This window comes from Bos indicus, chromosome 3 (genome assembly GCF_029378745.1).
Source record: "Bos indicus isolate NIAB-ARS_2022 breed Sahiwal x Tharparkar chromosome 3, NIAB-ARS_B.indTharparkar_mat_pri_1.0, whole genome shotgun sequence".
Classification (NCBI taxonomy): Eukaryota; Metazoa; Chordata; class Mammalia; order Artiodactyla; family Bovidae; genus Bos; species Bos indicus.
This window is the reverse complement of record NC_091762.1, coordinates 21,402,786-21,418,408: the sequence shown is the minus strand read 5'-3', so window position 1 is coordinate 21,418,408 and position 15,623 is coordinate 21,402,786. Positions and strand designations below refer to the sequence as shown.

Here is a 15,623-nt window from a genome sequence, read left to right as displayed (position 1 = left end):
AGATGCCTTCAGTTTCTAGCAAAGGTGCAGTGACAGAAATCAGATTAACCCTCCTTCCTAAATCTCACTCTCCCTCTTTGTCCCACTCCCAAAGAACATAAAGACAAAAACCATGAAATACTGATTTCTAAGACACTGGAAATCAGGCAGCAAAGGATAGCAAGCCCTGAGAGGTGACAAACAAACAAGGTGAGTCTTGTCATGGGCCCAGCCTCCTGCTTTCAGTGAGTTCCCAGGCTGGGCACCAAGAGGAGGATTTCAGGTAGTATTGGTGGAGAGCAAGGCAGCTAGAGTTCACAGGACAAAGATCCAGTGATTCTTATTTGCAAAACAGATATAAAGCAAAGGTATGGATATCAAGGCTGAAAGGGGAGTTGGGGGAATTGGGAAATTAGGCTTTACCTAAATACACTATTGATACTATGTATGACACCACCCTTATGGCAGAAAGTGAAGAAGAACTAAAGAGCCTCTTGATGAAAGTGAACGAAGAGAGTGAAAATGTTGCCTTAAAGCTCAATATTCAGAAAACTAAGATCAGGGCAACTGGTCCCATTACTTCATGGCAAATAGTGGATGGGGAAACAGTGGAAACCATGGCAGACTTTATTTTTTGGGGCTCCAAAATCACTGCAGATGGTGACTGCAGCCATAAAATTAAAAGATGCTTACTCCTTGGAAGGAAAGTTATGACCAACCTAGGCAGTATATTAAAAAGCAGAGATATTACTTTGCCAACAAAGGTCCATCTAGTCAAGGCTATGGTTTTTCCAGTGGTCATGTATGCATGTGAGATTTGGACTAAAAAGAAAGCTGAGCACTGAAGAATTGATGCTTTTGAACTGTGGTGTTTAGAAGACTCTTGAGAGTCCCCTGGATTGCAAGGAGATACAACCAGTCCATCCTAAAGGACATCGGTCCTGGGTGTTCATTAGGACTGATGTTGAAACTGAAACTCCAATACTTTGGCCACCTGATGCAAAGAGCTGACTCATTTGAAAAGACCCTGATGCTGGGAAAGATTGAGGGCAGGAGGAGAAGGGGACAACAGCGGATGAGATGGTTGCATGGCATCACTGACTCAATATACATAGGTTTGGGTGGACTCCGGGAGTTGGTGATGGACAGGGAGGCCTGGCGTTCTACAGTTCATGGGGTTGCAAAGACTCAGACACAACTGAGCGACTGAACTGAGCTGAACTGGTACAATAAATAACAAATGAGAACCTATTTTATGGCATAGGGAATTACTGGATGCTCTGTGGTTACCTAAATGAGAAGGAAATCCAAAAGAGAGGGAATATATGTATAGCCAATTCACTGTGGTATTAACACAACATCATAATTAACACACTGGAAAACAGATATACTCAAATAAAAGTTAATAATAAACAAAGAAACATGAAGAAAGGTCACGTGATGAGAGACAGTGACGGAGAGAGAGAATGCTGGGATATGAAAGGGGCTCCCTCAAGTACTCAGCAGAGTAATGATCGGGTTATCCTCATGAAGAAAGTGCCTGAGGCTAAGGAAAGAACGTTTTAAAGAGATCATGGAACACAACCTGGTGCTCACACAGGACAAGCAATTGTATGTAAGTGATCTCCCACACAGACTGGACTACTTATAACTCATGGGCCATTGGGAAGAACATTCAAAAAACTCTTGTGATGGACAGGGGGGCCTGGCTGTTAAAATGCTGCAGTCAATATGCCTGTAAACTTGGAAAACTCAGCAGCAGCCACAGGACTGGAAAAGGTCAGTTTTCATTCCAGTCCCAAGAAGGGCAATGCCAAAGAATGTTCAAACTACTACACAATTGCTCTCATCTCACATGTTAGCAAAGTAATGGTCAAACTTCTCACTGTGAGGCTTTCACGGTATGTAAACTGAGAACATCCAGATGTGCAAGCTGGATTCAAAAAAGGCAGAGGAACCAGAGATTAAATTGCCGACATCCGTTGATTCATAGTAAAAGCAAGAGCGTTCCAGAAAAACATCTACTTCTGCTTTATTGACTATGCCAAAGAATTTGACTGTGTGGATCACAACAAACTGGAAAATTCTTCAAGAGATGGGAATACCAGACCACCTTACCTGCCTCCTGAGAAATCTGTATGCAGGTGAAGAAGCAACAGTTAGACATGAAACAATGGACTGGTTCCAAATTAGAAAAGGAGTATGTCAAGACTGTGTGTTGTCACCCTGCTTATTTAACTTCTATGCAAAGTACATCACGTGAAATTCCAGCCTGGATGAAGCACAAGCTGGAATCAATATTTCTGCAAGAAATATCAATAACCTCAGATATGCAGATGACTCCACGTTTATGGCAGAAAGCAAAGAGGAAGTAACAAGCCTCTTGATGAAAGTGAAAGAGGGCTTCTTTTCATCCTAGTGGATAAGGTAAGGGAGCAGGTCCTGGAATGGGCCTCTCCTTTTAAATACGATCTTGTTCCCAGCTCTGGAGCGCAGGATGGGCACGCTGCCTTGTCCCACCTGCTGTTTCTGTTTGTTTGATGCAAAGAGGACAATTTAGAAAACCTCTTTTTGGTTCAGGAGATCCTACCAGAGGAAGAAACATAGGACCTGCCTGCAAAAAAAAAAAAAAAAAGAAAGTGAAAGAGGAGAGTGAAAAAGCTGGCTTAATATTCAACATTCAAAAAACTAAGATCATGGCATCTGATCCCATCACTACATGGCAAATACATGGGGAAACAATGGAAACAGTGAGAGACTTTATTGTCTTGAGCTCCAAAATCATTGTAGATGGGGACCACAGCCATGAAATTAATGCTTGCTCCTTGGAAGAAAAGCTATGACCAACCTAGACAGCATATTAAAAAGCAGAGATATTACTGTGCCAACACAATTCCATCTAATCAAAGCTCTGATTCTTCCAGTAGTCATGTATGGATGTGAGAGTTGGACTATAAAGGAAACTGAGTACCAAAGAATTGATGCTTTTAAACTGGAGAAGCCTCTTGAGAGTCCCTTGGACTGCAAGGAGATCCAACCAGTCCATCCTAAAGGAAATCAGTTCTGAATATTCATCAGAAGGACTGATGCTGAAGTTGAAGCTCCAATATTGTTGTCCAATGGACAACTGATGGGAAGAGCTGACTCAGTATAAAAGTCCCTGATGCTGGGAAAGATTGAAGGCAAGAGGAGAAGTGGGTGGTTGAGGATGAGATGGTTGGATGGCATCACCGACTCAATGCACATGCATTTGAACAAACTCCAGGGTTTGGTGATGGACAGGGAAGCCTGGAGTGTTGCCATCCTTGGATCACTACTGAACTGAAGAAATTGGGGAACAGTTCCTTACCACCAGAAAGCTCCATAGGGCCTCCAACCAGCCCATCTTTCTCTGCTCTGAGTCACCTTGTAGAACAGTCAGTGAATCTAAGAGGGCACAGGACAAAGCTGACTGCAGGATACTTTTACCTCCTGATATCCCCTCACATTTTCATCCGGGCCCTACATCGTCTCTACCTGTGACACCTATTATCTCTCTGAAAACCAAGAAGTTCATCCCTTGTGAAGCCACTTTGCTTTCCCTCACCCCAGCACACCTGCGGGACAATCTGATTTGAGTCAGAGAACAAAAGGGAAGGAATTCAACTCTACACCGCGGTTTCCAGCCAAAGACACAATGATGGAAGAGGGTCAGGCTCTGCGGATTGAGCTGATCCAGGAGGAAAAGCAGCCAGTCCTCGAGCCGCTATCAGGGGATCCCCCGAAATCAGGTCAAGATCAGGGAGTAGATGGACCCGCCCATCACCAGCTGAGAACCAAGTAGCCCCTGCTTCACAGTGAAACAGGTTCAGAAAGAGAGCTTGACCTCTCACCACACCTGGATTCCAGGTCTTCCCTCACGACCAGCGGAGCCTCCCGTGTCCAGTTCTTGGATGAGGCTGTGCCTCTAATCCAGGGGTTGGGCGGCCGTCGTTGTGGTTTTTCACGTCTTCGGGGGCAGGGGATGGATCCGTCCCCTTGGCGCGCTCCACTCGCCGGCTCTGAAGCCCTGGGCCTACCATTTCTGCTGCAGGGAGCCCTGTGTCTGTGGTCCCTCGGGCGTCCGCTATGCGTCCACCCTGACGGGGAGAGGACCACCTCACCCTCGTCCCGTCCCAGTGGGACGTCAGCATGCCGGACGCGACAGAAAACGATGTATCCGCTCCTCTGTCTGGACGTGGGAGGTGCAAACTAGGACCTGCAGGGGAGGAAAGCAAGGCGAAATCTCAAGAAACGCCCTGATCTAAAGCTATTTTCAAGTCCGCCTCTTTGGCAACTCAGGCCTCTAGGGCGATTGAGGGTGCTGTCGAGCCGTCGCACTCTCGACCGCACTCGGAGTCCACGCGGAACCAGGAGGAGCCCTGCGGCCTGGGAGCCGCTGCGCATGCGGCCCGCGCCTCCCTCGGGGTCTGAGCCCCTGAACCTCAGACGCGAACGCAACGCCGCACTGAGAAAAGGAGGAAAGCCACTGCTGAAGAAAAGGGCACATGCATTCCCCAAATTGAGAAGCTCTACTGCTAAAGGAAACCAGAGACAGACAGACACACAGACACCATTGCAGTAAAACCTTTCAGCGAAAAGAAACTCTGCCTGCTGTGAGGTAAATACGAAAACCCTTCAAGACACCTGCTTTCTGAAAGAAAAAAAAAAAACAAAAAACCCGCCTTTACCTCTCTGTTAAATTCACGCTCGACGACCTGAACTGCAAAATTATGAAAGGAAAACAAGAGGCGTTTCAGACATTGTAAAATGTAAAACAAAGCCGTCCTTCAAGATTAATCTCAAGTTTGGAACGAAGACGGTCAGATCTGCGTGGACCGCGCCTGGCTCCTCCGCGGCTTTATGCTGGGCCTGGTAGGCAAAGGAATTCAACAAATGACCAAGCCTCAGCCTTTGCTGCGGTTCCTGCTAAACGTGAAAGCGTGATGCAAGTCTGGACTGAAACTAGAGGACTAGAATCAGCCACAGACGCAGGAATCTGAGGAACCCCCGGTGCCAGGCGGCGCCGGAGAAGCGCTGCTGTGAAAGGCCTGCGAGAGAGGAGCGCACGGGTCAGGCGGAGCACAGGGGACGGCGGGTCCTTTGTTTCCCGATTCGGATTTGAAGCATCGAGCCCGGTCTCCGCTGGCGCCATGAAAAGGGACTCTAAGGCCCGGATCTGCCTCTGGAAGGGCTGTGCCCACTTTGACGGACCTGTGGCCACCTGGGGCTTAGACGCACCTTGCTCCCCCCGCTCCTGAGGCTTCTGAGAACTGGGGAGTCAGCGAGGCGACCTCTGTGCTTGGGCGCAAAGCTGGCACACAGGGACCTTGCCCCGGAAGAGGTGAGGAACCCTAAATCAGGCCCTTTCAGGAACTGCAGATCCTTACTTGATGGATTGCCTGTGTTTCCAGAGTTCTCTTCCTTTAAAAATTTGAAGGTCAGGTGTGTTGAAGCATGCAATTCTTGGATATGTCACTAGACACAACTGGCCGTGTGATTTCCGTAGTGTAGTGGTTATCACGTTCGCCTAACACGCGAAAGGTCCCCGGTTCGAAACCGGGCGGAAACAATTCCACTTTCCCTCAAAAGTTTTGGATTCATATTTTAAACAGAAAATAGAGGTCTGCCGCCTGGAGTGAGGCTTGGAGCTTCAGCTTCCCCATCAGTCCTCCCAAAGAATATTCAGGGTTCATTTCCTTTAGGACTGACTGGTTTCATCTCTCCTTGACCTGCATACAGGATTTTCAGGAAGCAGGTAAGGTGGTCTGCTATTCCCATCTCTTGAAGAATTTTCCATATTTTCTTGTGATCCACACAGTCAAAGGCTTTAGAGGAGTCAATGAAGCAGAAATAGATGTCTTTCTGGAATTCTCTTGCTTTTTCTATGATACAATGGAGGAAAAATGGAGGGAAAAAGGAGGAAAAGGATAGAACCAAATTAATTGGAAAAGTATATGGAAAAGGTTAAATAGAGATTATATAAGCAATGGAGGAAATTTCACTGGTAAAAGGCGTTTACAGGGTGATGATGATGAGCCTACACTTTCATGCATTCTAGGATTCCCAGTCAACCTGCTTTCCTCCAGAGATCCTCTCTGAGGATCACAGACTACCTGGACCTATGTCCTTGTGTGTGTGTGTGTGTGTGTGTGTGTGTGTGTGTGTGTGTGTACAAGACACAGAGGATTAGGGTAGTAGTGGAGCATGGGAGAGGATGCATAGACTAGAAACAATCATACATCATTTACATTCTAAAAGAGTGAGACACGTCCCTGGATGGGCTCAAACCAGGAGCTTTGCGGTTAAAAGACCAACGTGCTAACCGATTGCGCCACAAAGTCGGGAGGAGAGTTTAATCCTCACTCCCACAGAAAGCAAGCATACTTACGGAACTGGGCGGAGCCACCTGTGTTTCACAGAATGGCGTTTCCACTTCGGAGCCTCGGACAACCTAAGAGATGGAGTCCACTCGGCCGGCCTGTTCGTTCCAGTCGGGAAGCCGGGAGGTTCCGAGGGCAGAAGGTCTCCTGAGCGTCCTCGCCGCCGCAGATGTCAGCGCCCAAGAGAAGCCCCGAGCTTGAGCCGAGGAGCCCCAGAAAGAAGCTGATGGCTCCTGGTTTGCTCCGCCTTCGTCTGACAATTTGCGCTTCTGGACTTCGGTTTAGTAGATGGGGTGCGTGTGGCTGCAGCTGGAAAGAGGTCAGTTTGTTGTGATCCACACAATGTAAGGCTTTAGCTGTTTTTTGAGGACGGAAAAGGAAAGGTGTGAAGAGGGCGAATAGATCCGAGGAAGGCCAAGGGCAGGAGAGAACAGAGAATGAGCCAGAGGGAGAAAGGGACTGCAAGAGAGAGGAGCCGGCTGGTATCGCGGCCGGGACAGTCGCTGGATGGGGACATCACAGCGCCTGACTCTTGCTCAGCTCCCATGCTTTACTGAGGTGTCCGGGAATCCAGTTCACCCCCAAACGCAAAGTTGCTGGCCTTACATTTGTTCTGGCAGTTCCTTTGCTGGTTCCATGAGGAGGGGCAAGTTGGACTGTGTGGGTTTGCAGGTGAATGCAAGACCTGTGGGCTACCTTGGAGATGACTAGTGGGCAAGGAAACACACAAATTCACTTTCCCCTTTTCAGGCTGGCCTTCAGGGTCTGGGTGGGAAACTGGAAAATCTGAGTGCGGATATCAATATTGATTTCAAGATAAGGAGATCAACAGCCAAGCAGTCAGTGAAAGTGGTTATGTTGGTGGAGGAGTGGGAGTGGGAACCTGACAAGGTGCCAGTGGACTACTTTTCAGCAGGCATGTGTAACTTGATACTGTGTGTGTGTGTGTGTGTGTGTGTGTGTGTGCTGTATATACACAGATATACACATAGTAAGGTCCATTGCTTGTATTTTAACTTTAAATTTTTATGTAGTCATAAATATATATATATATGTTATGTAAAATTCTGGGTCTTGTGTCATGTATAGGAATGTTTTCCACTGTAAAACTTTAATTTTTTTTTAATTGGGGGATTTTTGAAGCAAGGAATTAGGCTACTGTTCCCCTTTTGATGAGCTGATCAGATGAACGAGTAAACTGGCAGATCCCACAAGCCCAGGAGGTTACTGCTGGTCAGACAGGATTCCTTCACTCTCTCTTGAAAGTTCCACTGCCACTGAAAGATATCACTAACTTAAAAGAAAACCGCACCCAGACTTTATGCAGTGCAGTGCCAACATGCAAGAGCTTACACTCAATGGTGACATGCAAAGTGCCATGTGCTGAGGCACTGTCTACAAGTTTTACATGGGTGTACTCATTTTATCCTTTCAACAGGCTTCTATCATATCATCATCCTCATTTCACATATGAGAAATCTGAGACATGGAAGGTTAAGTAACTTGTCTAGTCACTCAATCAGTGAGTGGGATCTGAAAGCAGCAATTTGAACTGGAGCCTGCCTGGCTCCACAAGATATGGTGCTAGTCAAAGAGGAACACAAATGGTAAAAATGTTTGGCAAGAGATTTAAGCCCGCATGTTTCTTTGACAAAACACCAAGGAGGAGTCATGTAAGACGAATAAAACTGCAGTATCCTCATGACCCACTTGCCTCCCAAACACCTTTCTTATTCCAAGAGCTGCTCCCCTTGATTCCCCAACTTACACACACTTCTGCAAGAACTAGGTTTTCCCTCCCTTTTATCCTTTCCTCTCACTTTTCCAATACCTCTTCCATAGCTCTTCTGTTCTTTCACTTCCAGGTCATTCATTTTTTTTTTTAATTTAAAAATGTTAACTATATCTAAAGAAGAAAATAAGCAGTCATCCGTAGTCCCACCTCCTAGAATGGACTGCTGTTAACAACTTTGCACATTTTCCTTCAAATCTGTTTTTACATTATTCTAAGTATCAAAAGTGCATGGGTTCATGCTAAATCATTTCAGTCCTGTCTGACTCTTTGGGACGCAGGGACTGTAGCCCCCCAGGCTCCTCTGACCATGAGAGGTTTCCAGGTAAGAATATGGAGTGGGTGGCCATGCCCTCCTCCAGGGAATCTTCCTGAACCAGGGATAGACCCCACATCTCTTGTGCCTCTTGCAATGGCAGATGGGTTCTTTACCATTAGTATCACTTGGGAAGCCCCTACACTCTATATGTGTTATTTTAAAAAATTAAAATGATACAGAACATACAAATACGTAAAATTTTGAAACATCTTAAATTCAAAAGTAACTTCTGTTAATGTAAGTAAATGATAATGGAGTCATTTAGGTATACCAACCAAGAGAAAAAATATATATATGCTTTTATATGATTGAGCTCTTATAGAATCTATTCCAACTTTAAAGTATTTCAATTTACTAGTGTATAAATTTAATGAAAAAACACAAAAATGAAGAAACTGTTGAACTTTCAATCAAATTGTTTACCTTAAGAGACATACGTTTCTAAAAGAACCCTCTAATGCTAATAATAATAATGAGTGTCATTGTATTAAGTTATTAAAATGTGGGATGATTCTTCTCATTATTTTTAAAAAATCAAATTTCTTAAGAATTAATTTTAAAATAATACAATCTATCCATTTCAAATCTGATGACTTTTGACAACTGAACGTACCCATGGAAACACTACCCAGTTCACGAACATCTCCAGCACTCCAGAACATCCTCTTGAGCCTCTTTGCCGTCAATCCCCCTTCCACTTCCTGTCCCAGGTGCTCAGTGATCTAGTTCTTGTCACTAGTGATTAGTTTGTCTCATTGAGTAATTCCCATAGGTGGCTCCGCAGAGTATGTACTCTTTTCATCACTCAGGGTGATATTTTAATCCATATCGGTGCCATGTATCAGGAATGTGTTTCATTTTATTGAAGAGTAGTATTCCTTTGCAATGACACCCCACTCCAGTACTCTTGCCTGGAAAATCCCAAGGACGGAGGAGCCTGGTAGGCTGCAGTCCATGGGTCGCTAAGAGTCGGACACCACTGAGCGACTCCACTTTTCACTTTTCACTTTCATGCATTGGAGAAGGAAATGGCAACCCACTCTAGTGTTCTTGCCTGGAGAATCCCAGGGACAGTGGAGCCTGGTGGGCTGCTGTCTATGGGGTCGCACAGAGCCAGACATGACTGAAGCGACTTAGCAGCAGCAGTAGCAGTATTCCTTTGAGTGAATATGTCACAATTATATCTATTCACTTCCTGCCGGACATTTGAATGCTTTTCAATTTGGGGACTATTATGAACAAAGCTACTATAAGCAAGTCTCTTTGTGGGCATATGTTTTATAAATTCCGTTTCCATTTTCTAATCTTTAATATACATTTATTTTGTGAATGGATGTTACATTCATCATGACAAAATTTATTGAAATATTTAAAAATGTATTCAAATGTTACAAAAGACTGAAGTGCCAGCTTATCTTTGATTGTTTCCTCCCAGAACATACTTAATATTGGCCACCTTCTGTGCCAGCTGTGTTATTTGATTATCTCATTTAATCTACACAACAGCTTTATGAAGTACTTATTATTTCTTTCATATGACATTTGCAAAATTGGCCTAGCAAATTGGAGTTGACCCAAGGTCAAAAGGAAGGTAAGTGGTGGCACCAGGACTAATAGGAGGCCCCCTGAATGTTGGGCTCATTACATTTGGGCTAAATATTCTCTGCTGTTCCTGGTCCCTGGTTTCCTGTCTAGGTTTTGCCCCGATCTGTGTGCTTGAGGCTGACCCTGGCAACCAGCATTTCCAGGTCTTTCTTGCCCATGGAATCCAATGGGTGCAGCCAAACAAATGAGATCAGAAGGGAGAGGGGAGGAATGTGAATGATAAATGTTGCCTGCCATATCAGCAAACAAAGCATGCTGTGCCATCTGGCCACCAGCCACTACCGACCTTAATAAGTGCATTAAGAAGAAACCTATCTGTTGTTGGAGTAGAAAAAGGCAACCCACTGCAGTATTCTTACCTGGAAAATCCCATGAAGAGTGGAGCCTGGTGGGCTCCAGTCCATGGCGTCCCACAGAGTTGGATATGACTGAGCATGCATGACTGAACACAGACTGTGGGATCTTAGTTCCACAAACCCTGGCCCACAGCTGCGAAAGCACCAAGTTCTAACCGCTAGACTTCCAGGGATTTCTTATCACATCTTAAGATGTCAGTTACCTGGGTGTAAACTTCATCAAAGCACTTCATTATATGTACACTTGAAAACTGCAAGAGACTGAATCATAAATGTTCTCATCACAAAAAAGAAATGAGATTATGTGATGGGATGGAGGTGCCAGTTAATGCTCTGGTGAGAATCATTTTGTTATATATAACTGTGCTCAATTAACGTGGTCAACTCACACACTGTTATGTCAATTATGTCTCAAAAAAGTTGGACAAAAAAAACTTATGAAAAAAAGAAAGAAACCTGTGTTACTTCTTTAGAACCCATCAAAAGCCAAGGGGATACGTTCCAGGGCTGCAAGTTCAAGTGCAATGCAGCTGGGGAGGAAGAAGGACTGCTTACTCACTGGTCACCTGCCCAAGGTCGTTTGCTTTGGCTCCAGCAACTGGTGGGAACTAGACTGGCCTTCAGCAGCGCCAGGAGGACTGGGTCCCTGCAGGCTCCCACTTCATCCTCATGAGGTGTTTCGATGAGGAAATCACCAAGGATTTCTTCTTTTCCCCTAATCTATTACCACTTCTCACTGTGTCTCTTCAAGACCATTGTTGGATGGTTGGATGCTGAGTGGACAGGGCTTGAAGGAGATGCTGCTCTTCTCCTACTGGTCTCTTCTGGCCGGGAGGTTACTGTCCGCGGGATGAGAACCAGGGGGCCGGGAGAGCACCGGCTCTCTGAGAACCAAAATTCGCCGCGTGCACCCGGGTGCGCCTTGCCGACTCGTGGCGTACTGAATCCACGCTGCCGGCTGAAGCTTCTCCCGCGGGGCCACGCCTGCGTGGGGCTCTAGACCCCGCGACAGGGGCCATGCTGAAGTGGCCCGGCCCTGCCCCCGACCCTGGAGGACAGGCCACGGAGAGGCCAATCTTGACCGACCTGGCCAAGAGAGTTCTCGACCTCGGCCCAGCCCCACACACTCGAGGTTAAAAGACTCAAACCCTACAGTTTCAAAGGAGGGAGACTCTCGAGTTGAATCCATCTCCCGGCCTTTATGAGTAAAGCTGAGGGAGGAAATCAGACCAAGAAAAAGGTTATGTGCCTCAAAATGCATAACTAACCAAAGAAAAATAGGATTTTCTGACAAGTTGGAAGTGTGGTCTGAAAGACTGGTGTCAAAGAGAAGTGTGTTCGGTCTGAGCCAACAGAGCATCAGGTTAGGTGGGAAAACACCCTTGCCACAGGGGTGGAAGGGGAAAGACCCAGAGTATCTTTCGGAACCCGGGGCCTTCCCAGAAAGCATAATCCATTGACGCTGTCCCCTTTCCCACATCTGTGGTCCTTAGAGATATTTGGGATCCCAGGTCTCACCTGGGGGCCTCCATTCCAACTCCTTTTTTTGGAAGACAAATCCCAAAGGTTTGCATCGCTCTGATGTTTGCTTTTCAACTATCAAGGTCCTGAAAGCCTCTGGACCTCGCTAATGGAAGGAGTAACTGACCAGCTGCAGTTCACAGAGGAGCCTGAAATTTTGGCCTGGGAGAAGAGTTGGGGGAGTGGAGAGCAGATTCTGGGGCATCCTGAGGTCTAACTGCCTGGGTACCCACAGGGACCTCGCTCTGGGAGAGGTGAGGAACCCTAAGTCAGGGCCTTTCAGGAACCCCAGATCCTTACTTGAGGGATCACTTGGGCTTCCAGAGGCTTCTTCCTTTGAAAATTTGAAGGCCACCTGTGTCCAAACATGCATTTCTTGAGCATGTCACTAGGCGGTAGTAGCCATGTGGTTTCCGTAGTGTAGTGGTTATCACGTTCGCCTAACACGCGAAAGGTCCCCGGTTCGAAACCGGGCGGAAACAGCAGCACTTCTCCACAAACTTTTAGATTTTTATTTTAAACGAAACTGGAGGCCCGCCGCAGGGAGTGAGACTTGGCGCTTCAGCTTCACCATCAGTCCTCCCAAGGAATATTCAGGGTTCATTTCCTTTAGGACTGACTGGTTTCATCTCTCCTTGACCTGCATACAGGTTTTTCAGGAAGCAGGTAAAGGTGGTCTGTTTTTCCCATCTCTTGAAGAATTTTCCACAGTTTGTTGTGATCCACACAGTCAAAGGCTTTAGAGTAGTTCATGAATCAGAATCAGATGTCTTTCTGGAATTCTCTGGCTTCTTCTATGATCCAGTGGATGGAAAATGGAGGAAAAGAATAGAACCAAATTAATTGGAAAAGCATATGGGAAAGGTTAAATAGAGACTACTACAAACAGTGGAAGAAACTTCATTAGTAAAATGAGTTTACAGGGTAGATGATGAGCCTACTGTTTCGTGAATTCCAGGATTCCCGGTGACCTGCTTTCCCCCGAGATCCCGGACATAGGTCCTCCTGTGTGTGTGTGTGTGTGTGCGCGCGCGTGTGTATCCAACACACAGAGTAATGTAGTACTGGAGCTCAGGAGAGGATGCAGAGATTAGAAACAATCGTATATCATTTACACTCTAAGAGTGAGATGCCTCCCTGGGTGGGCTCGAGCCAGGAACTTTTCGGTTAACAGCCGAACTCCGTAACAGATTGCACCACAGAGACACGAGGAGAGCTTACTCCGACAGAAAGCAAGCATGCTTACGGAGCTAGCCGGAGCCACCTGTGTCTCTCAGAATAGCGTCTCCCCCTCCGAGCCTCGGACAACCTGAGAGATGGAGTCCACTCAGCGTGTTCATTCCCGCGGTTCCTGAAGCCGTGCGATTCCGAGGGCAGAAGGTCCCCGAAGTGTCCCCGCCGCGCGTTGCTCCAACTCCGCCGCAGATGCCAGCGGCCAGGAGACGTCCGGAGCTTGATCCAAGGGGCGCCCGAAGGAAGCTGATGGCTCCTGGTTTGCTCCGCCTTCATCCGACCATTTGCGCTTCTGGACATCGGTTTAGTAGACGAGGTGCATGTGGCTGCAGCCAGAGAGATCACGTCCAACGAGGAAACGTGAAAAGGAGCGGAGAGCAGGCAAAAGCATGGATGAGACAATGAGACCTCCCAGGAAGCCTGTGAAGAGGCTCAGACAGATCGTGAGGGATAAAAGATAATTTTATTAACTAGCAGAAACATCTGTTGTGCTGTTCAGTCACTCAGTCCTCTCGGACGTTTTGCGACCCCATGGACTGCAGCACGGAAGGCTTCCCTGTCCATCACCAACTCCCGGAGCTTGCTCAAACTCGTGTCCATTGAGTCGGTGATGCCATCCAACATCTCATCCTCTGTCACCCTCTTCTCCTCCTGCCTTCAATCTTTCTCAGCAGCAAGGTCTTTCCCAATGAGTCAGCTCTTCTCATCAGGTGGCCGAAGTACCGGAGCTTCAGCTTCAGCATCAGTCCTTCCAGTGAGTATTCAGGACTGATTTCCTTTAGGATTGACTGGTTTGATCTCCTTGAATCCCAAGGCACTCTCAAGAGTCTTCTCCAACACCACAGTTCAAACGCATCAAATCTTCCATGCTCAACCTTCTTTATGGTTCAGCTCTCACATCCATACATGACTATTGGAAGCACTGTAGCATTGACTATATGGACCCTTGTTGGCAAGTAATGTCTCTGCTTTTTAATACGCTGTCTAGGTTGGTCATAGCTTTTCTTCCAGGGAGCAAGTGTCTTTTAATTTCATGCCTGCAGTCACCATCTGCAGTGATTCTGGAGCCCTGGAAATAAAGTCTGTCCCTATTTCCATTGCTTCCCCATCCATTTGCCATGAAGTGATGGGACCGGATGTCATGCTCTTAGTTTTTTGAATGCTGAGTGATAAACCAGCTTTTTCATTCTCCTCTTTCACCTTCATCAAGAGGCTCTTTGGTTCCTCTTTGCTTTTTGCCAAAGGGTGGTGTCATCTGCATGTCTGAGGTTCTTGATCTTTCTCCCTGCAGTCTTGATTCCCGCTTGTGCTTCATCCAGCCTGGCATTTCGCATGATGTATTCTGCATACAAGTTAAATAAGCATGGTGACAATATACAGTCTTGACGTACTCCTTTCCATTTTTGAACCAGTCCATTGATCCATGTCTGGTTCTAACTGTTGCTTCTTGGGCTCCATACAGGTTTGTCTGGAGACAGGTAAGGAGGTCTGGTATTCCCATCTCTTGAAGAATCTTCCACAGTTTGTTGTGATCCACGCCATCAGAGCCTTGAGTGTAGTCAATGAAGCAGAAATAGATGTTTTTCTGGAATTCTCTTGCTTTTTGTATGATCCAAAAGATGTTGGCAATTTGATCTCTGGTTCCTCTGCCTTTTCTAAATGCAGCTTGAACATCTGGAAGTTCTCGGTTCACATACTGTTGAAGCCTGGCTTGGAGAATTTTGAGCTTTACACTGCTAGCATGAGAAATTAGTGCAAATGTGCAGTGGTTTGAACGTTCTTTGGCACTGCCTTTCTTTGGGCTTGGAATGAAAACTGACCTTTTCCAGTCCTGTGGCCACTGCTGAGTTTTCCAAATTTGCTGGCAAATTTGAGTGCAGCAATTAAACAGCATCATCTTTTAGGATTTGAAATAGCTCAGCTGGAATTCTACCACCTCCACTAGCTTTGTTTGCAGTGATGCTTCCTAAGTCCCTATGTTGACTTCGCACTCCAAGATGTCTGGCTCTACGTGAGTGATCACACCATCCTGGTCATCTGTGTCATGAAGATCTTTTCTGTATAGTTCTTCTATGTATTCTTGCCGCTTCTTCTTAATATCTTCTGTTTCTGCCCTTTATTGTGCCCATCTTTGCATGAAATGTTCCCTTGGTATCTCTAATTTTCTTGAAGAGATCTCTAGTCTTTCCCACTTTAATTGTTTTGCTCTATTTCTTTGCACTGTTCACTTTGGAAGGCTTTCTTATCTCTCCTTGCTATTCTCTGGAACTCTGCATTCATTTGGGTCTCTCTTTCCTTTTCTCTGCCTTTTGCTTCTCTTCCTTTCTCAGCTATTTATAAGGCCTCTTCAGACAACCATTTTGGGCATTTTTCTTTTCTTTTTCTTGGGGATGGTTTTGATCAAGGCCTCCCGGACA

At 46.2% G+C, this 15,623-nt stretch overlaps 2 non-coding genes across 2 annotated transcripts; both read left to right on the top strand.

Annotated features, from left to right (window-relative positions):
- The first annotated feature begins 5,496 nt into the window (after positions 1-5,496).
- On the top strand, positions 5,497-5,569 carry TRNAV-AAC (transfer RNA valine (anticodon AAC)). The gene has a single exon. It is a non-coding gene; the product is annotated as a tRNA-Val (tRNA).
- A 6,813-nt stretch (positions 5,570-12,382) lies between these two features.
- On the top strand, positions 12,383-12,455 carry TRNAV-AAC (transfer RNA valine (anticodon AAC)). The gene has a single exon. It is a non-coding gene; the product is annotated as a tRNA-Val (tRNA).
- Positions 12,456-15,623: the final 3,168 nt, after the last annotated feature.